The sequence below is a fragment of the Marmota marmota genome, unplaced genomic scaffold (assembly GCF_001458135.2).
Source record: "Marmota marmota marmota unplaced genomic scaffold, marMar, whole genome shotgun sequence".
In the NCBI taxonomy this organism is placed as follows: domain Eukaryota; kingdom Metazoa; phylum Chordata; class Mammalia; order Rodentia; family Sciuridae; genus Marmota; species Marmota marmota.
Genome location: NW_026000240.1, coordinates 2,501,079 through 2,506,369, shown reverse-complemented (window position 1 = coordinate 2,506,369; position 5,291 = coordinate 2,501,079). Strand labels below are relative to the sequence as shown.

The window sequence follows — 5,291 nt, the reverse complement described above, 5'->3', positions numbered from 1 at the left end:
AGTAATGTTGGTTACTTTAATTGCACCACTTTCTTCTGTGGTGCCATAATCAAAGGTTCAGTCTAAGATGTTTTGCTTTCACAGTCTAAAATCTTAATATAACCGTTAACCATGTACCTAAGTATAACATTACAGCACACTGTTTTTCAGAACCCGTGTTTATATTTTGATCTCTTTAGCATCTTTAGAAAGTAGCAGTATAATGTTAAGACATTTCAAAGAATATGCAAGCATTTTGTATGTTTGCTCTTTGGTTATAAACTTGATTTTTATTTTTTTTAATTGAATTGCATACCTCTGGAATCAATACAGCTTCTCATGGATATCTATAAACTATTGATTGTTAAATGTTCAGTATTAGTTACATAGCTGGCCAGGCCAACCTTTTCTAGTATTGTAACTTCTGGTCAAATTTACCAAAAGAGTTGGCAATTTCTACTACTGTTCAGCTGCGTGTCTAATTTATGACAACTGTCTGCATACACAATAATTTACTATTTTAATGCTTCATCACAATATTGTCTTTTAGAGGTTACCTAAGGTGACACTTTGAGGGACCAAATTAAAACTCAACTGCATATGCAAACAACTAAGCTAATTATCAAATGAACAAATTTTTCTGTGGTTGCGTAAATTTGTATATGTCCAGCTAGTTATAATACATTTTTTCTTCTCTGCCCTGTGATAAAGCTAGTATTGGGGAGTTTCAACTTTAAGATAGGTCCTAAATTAAGAAACATTAACTGCCGCTTGGGCATACTGGTGTAAGGGGAAGTTGGGAGTGGGCAGGTGACAATGGGAAAGATGGTGTATCAGAGCCTCTAGCTGGAATACCTGCAAATCCCACCTGTTAGCCGCACCTACATCACATCCTACGTTCTCACCACGGCCACTGTGCAATTGGAATTGATCACACCTTTTCAGCTGTACTTCAATCTGAATTAATTTTTAAACACTTTCAAGTATTGCAGTTGGACACGTATATTTTTCTTGGAAGATGTATTTCCCAATCAGCCCAGAAGGACAAGAATTCTGAAAACACCATCTATTTTGAGGACTATTGTTGATACACCAGATGAGGATCCAAAGTACAAAACACTACCTGAAGAAGGGCTGGGAGGCTTTTCCTGGCAGAGGGCCAGCTTCTTGGAGGTTAAAACAGCCATGCCAATAACAAAATCCAGCTGGAAAGGAGTTGGTGAAATACCAATTGGGATTCTTTTATCCTTTGTTGCAAAAGTGTGGACACTTTTGACAGCTTGACAGATTTTAACTCCAGAAGCACTTTATGAAATGGTACACTGACTAATCCAGAAGACATTTCCAGCAGTTTGCCAGTGGTTCCTCACTACACTGGTACTGAAAGTGTAATCTCTTAGAGCCAAAAAACTGGAGAAACAGATATCCTGCATCCTCTAACAAGTGCATAAGTACTTAAATTCTATGCAATAAGGCAGGGCTTTTTCTTCCTCTTCTTCTTTGATAGACAAGGCCATGACGCAAAAGAAAAGTTTCAGAGAGGACAGAATAAAACTGAGTTCCATCTCTCTTTAGCTGTTAAAAAAAAAAGAAAAAGAAAGAAAGAAAAAAGAAATATTAAAAGTGGAGTGTGTAGAAGCAGTGGATCTTAGAATAGAAGAAATACAATATTATCATCCTTATCCTATAATAATGGAAACTGAGGCCCCAAGATATAAAAATAACTTGTCAGGTGACTTAGGCCAAATACAGACTCCCTGATGCCAAACCCTAACTACTAACTGCCCTCCCTCCCCTTGAGAATTCTGCCTTTGTATTTGTGGCTCTGTGTGCCTAAGCAGCATCTCCCTTTCATCTCCTCTCTAAAATATGGCTCAGGGCTGGGGTACAGCTCAGTGGTAGAGCACTCACCTAGTATATGCAAGGCCTGGGTTTGATCCCAGCACTGCAAACAAACAAACTTGCAGTCCAAGTGCCACCTCCTTCTGGAAGCCTTCTCCTTTTGCTGAAATGCAAACCTCTCCTTTCAACATACAGTGAACCTTAGTCACAGGCCTATAAAAGACACAAATTATCAAACCTTATATCTCAACCAAATTTATTTTTTCTAGCCTTCTTAGTCCCTTCCTTCAAACCCTCTGGACCCCAGACACCCATATCCTTTCCCAGTATTTGTCTGACTTCCCCTATGGATACTTTAAAAAGAAAGTACTGGAGATTAAACCCAGGGTCTAGTAATTATTCCATCACTCAGCTACAGCCCCAGCCCTTTTTAAAAAAATTTTGAGACAGGGTCTTGCTAATTGCCCAAGCTGGTCTCAAGCTTGTGACCCTCTTGCCTCAGCCTCCCAAGTAGCTGGGATTACAGGTGTGCACCACTGCATGCAGCTACCGAAAATACTTTCGACCATATATCCTCTTGAACAGAGATTGTGCAATCTTCCCTGCCTGATGTTTCTGAGTCACTATATATGGTCAGCAAGAGTCTAATTCTTGACAACTTACAATTTATGTTCCATCTTCGTGGAAGAATTACTCCTTGTTTGAAACTGATGCAATCTAGACATAACCATTGTCTTGCCTTTCTTGTTGCTATCATTCACCAAGTTCTAGTAATCCCCTGATTTAGCCTAGCTAATTGCATTGGGAATTCTCTCAAAAAGAGGGAGTTAGGATGAGGGCCATCATGGACAGGTACTGGAACAGGAAAGTGCCGGAACCCAAATGCCTCTGGAAATTGGTTTTCCTCTTCTGGAGTCTGTATCCTTTTTCTCCGCACTCTGAGGCCTCCATCAAGTTCCCTCTCTTCTCTGTAATGGGCTGTTCCCCTGTTCACCTGGCTTGCATATAATTAATCATTGCTAATGGTTCCTTCTACACATTGGTCATGAGACAGGTACAAGGACCCAGAAGGTAGTGTGAATGAAGGTGGCCAAGGGTAGATAATATGGAGTGGTAGATACTGTGACGAACAGAAAGTATGTAGCCTGTGTGCTCATCAGTTTTTTTACACACCAGACCTTCAGGTTTTATAAGAGAAGCCAAGTAGACAGTTTTTAATGTAGAATCTCCCTATTTTCATATAATGGAAACCTTTTCAAAATATTAAGAAACATTGCACAGGTCATAAAAATAAATGTAAGGGCCACTTTGCAACTTGTGCTATTTATTTCTTGACAATTCTTCATATAGTCCTTCAACCTATGTTCCTAGTGTTGTTAACCACTTCAATGTGTTTCCAAATTCCCAAATCTCGGGAGAAAAATCACATTAGCCCTGCTCACAGTTTCATCTTTTCAGGCCAAACAGGTTGTGGGTCCCTGGCAAGCCAACATAGGAAATGGAATCACTTAAATTTGTCTTTTGTATACAGCTGAGAATAGGAACGGTAGCTACAGGACAGTTGAGTAATAGACAAGGCAGTTTCCCTAAACTAGAATGTTGATGGCTGGGCCCCATAAAACATCTAATGAACTCTCATGTTCTTGCAGGACTTTAGCTCCTGACTCATATAGTCCTCCACCCCAGCTCCTGCCATCAACTAAGATGACTTTGATATTCACTCATTCTTTCTTTCATTCAATAATATCCTTTGGGGCTGGGGATGTGGCTCAAGCGGTAGCGCGCTCGCCTGGCATGCGTGCAGCCCGGGTTCAATCCTCAGCACCACATACAAACAAAGATGTTGTGTCCGCCAATAACTAAAAAATAGATATTAAAAATATATATATATCCTTTGATACTTGGGAGGCTGAGACAGGTGGATCACAAGTTCAAGGCTAACCTGGGCAACTAAGTGAGACCCTGCATCAAAATAAAAAAATCAAAAGGGCTCAGTAGTAAAGTACCTCTGGGTTTAGCCCATAGTACCACAAAATAATCATAATCATAATTAAAATATCCACTGAGCAGGTACTCTAGCTAGATCTTACTGTGGGCTCTGAGCTTGACAGGTAAAATAAAGTCTTTTGCCCCTAGAGCTCTGTATGTTAGGAGCATGGACAGTGGGCTATTCATACTCCTACAGTTAAATCTCCTGGGGAGGTAAAAAAAAGGGTTCTCATATCTCTGCAGATGTGAGGAATCTTGAAAGAATAAGATCCAAGAAAAGACAAGGAAGATCTTTCCAAGGACCTTTAGTCACAAGGAATTGTGTGACTAAAGCACAGAAGCCAGAGAAACACATGGTCTTCAAGGGCTATAAATAGAGCATGCAGCTTTGGAAAAGAAGTAAGAAATGAAGCTGAAGAGGGAAACAGTAGCCAGATACAAAGGACCTTGTATCCCACAATAAGTGCCTCTGAAAGCAATGGGAAACCACTGGAAGAATTAAGTGGCTTCCTGGGAGTGACGTGGTCTAATTCACATTTTAAAGGGGACTGGGACAAGGGAGTAGGGATTATTAGAACTGAGCAATTTTGAGATTTTCAACCAGTGCAATTACAATCAAGAGATGTTTAGGACCTGGAATAGGCCTGTAGTCCCAGCACTGGAGAGGCTGAGGCAGGAGGATCTCTTAAATCCAGGAATTCAAGCCCAACCTGGGTAACCTAAGAAGACCCCAGCCAAAAAAGAAAAAGAGAGATGCTTGGAAATACAATTGAAAGGATCTGAGGACCAACTGAATATAAGGGAGAAAGAAAAAATTGAACTCCTAGGACAATTTAGGATTTCAGGTATGGGTAACTGGGTGGGAGGTGGAGCCATTTATAGATAGAGGAGAAAGTTTATCTGTCTAAAATATGTCACTTCAGAAAATCCTTAAATGTTTCCACTTAAAACCTTTTCTCACCCAGAACATTCCACGCACAAGCTCAACCTTAGATGTCCCCAGTTGTCACTTCACACCCCACCCTCCTTCTATATTCTTTTTCAACTCCCAGGCTGTCCATATCTACCTTGTCTATTCTCCCAACACCCTAGAGCATTCCCTGGCAGTTTCACACACCCAGTTCTGGATCAATCCAAAACGTCTCTTCTGCTTTCCCTTCTTTTACTTGCTGAGCAAAACTGGGGGAGATACACTCATGCAATCGTGGGATTCATTTTGCCATATTCATACATACACATAATATAATTTGATGAAAGAATTTATATTTTAAAGCAATGGGAAATCTTTGGAAAAAATTAAGCAGCAGAATGATGTGATTCTTTCTGTGTTTTAAAGGAGCAGGCCTAGGAGTGAGGCTTTGGGGTTTGAGATCTGCTCCTGCATTCACCACTCGAAACGTGGGATCTTTGGCTGTCTGTATATTGATCTGTGGTCAGATCCTGGCCCACAGCTGCTAGAGTTGTCCCTTAAACCAGGTCCA

At 40.5% G+C, this 5,291-nt stretch overlaps 1 pseudogene; it reads left to right on the top strand.

Moving 5' to 3' along the window:
* Positions 1-804: 804 nt before the first annotated feature.
* LOC107143098 lies at positions 805-1,373 on the top strand (annotated as a pseudogene).
* The last annotated feature ends 3,918 nt before the right edge of the window (positions 1,374-5,291 follow it).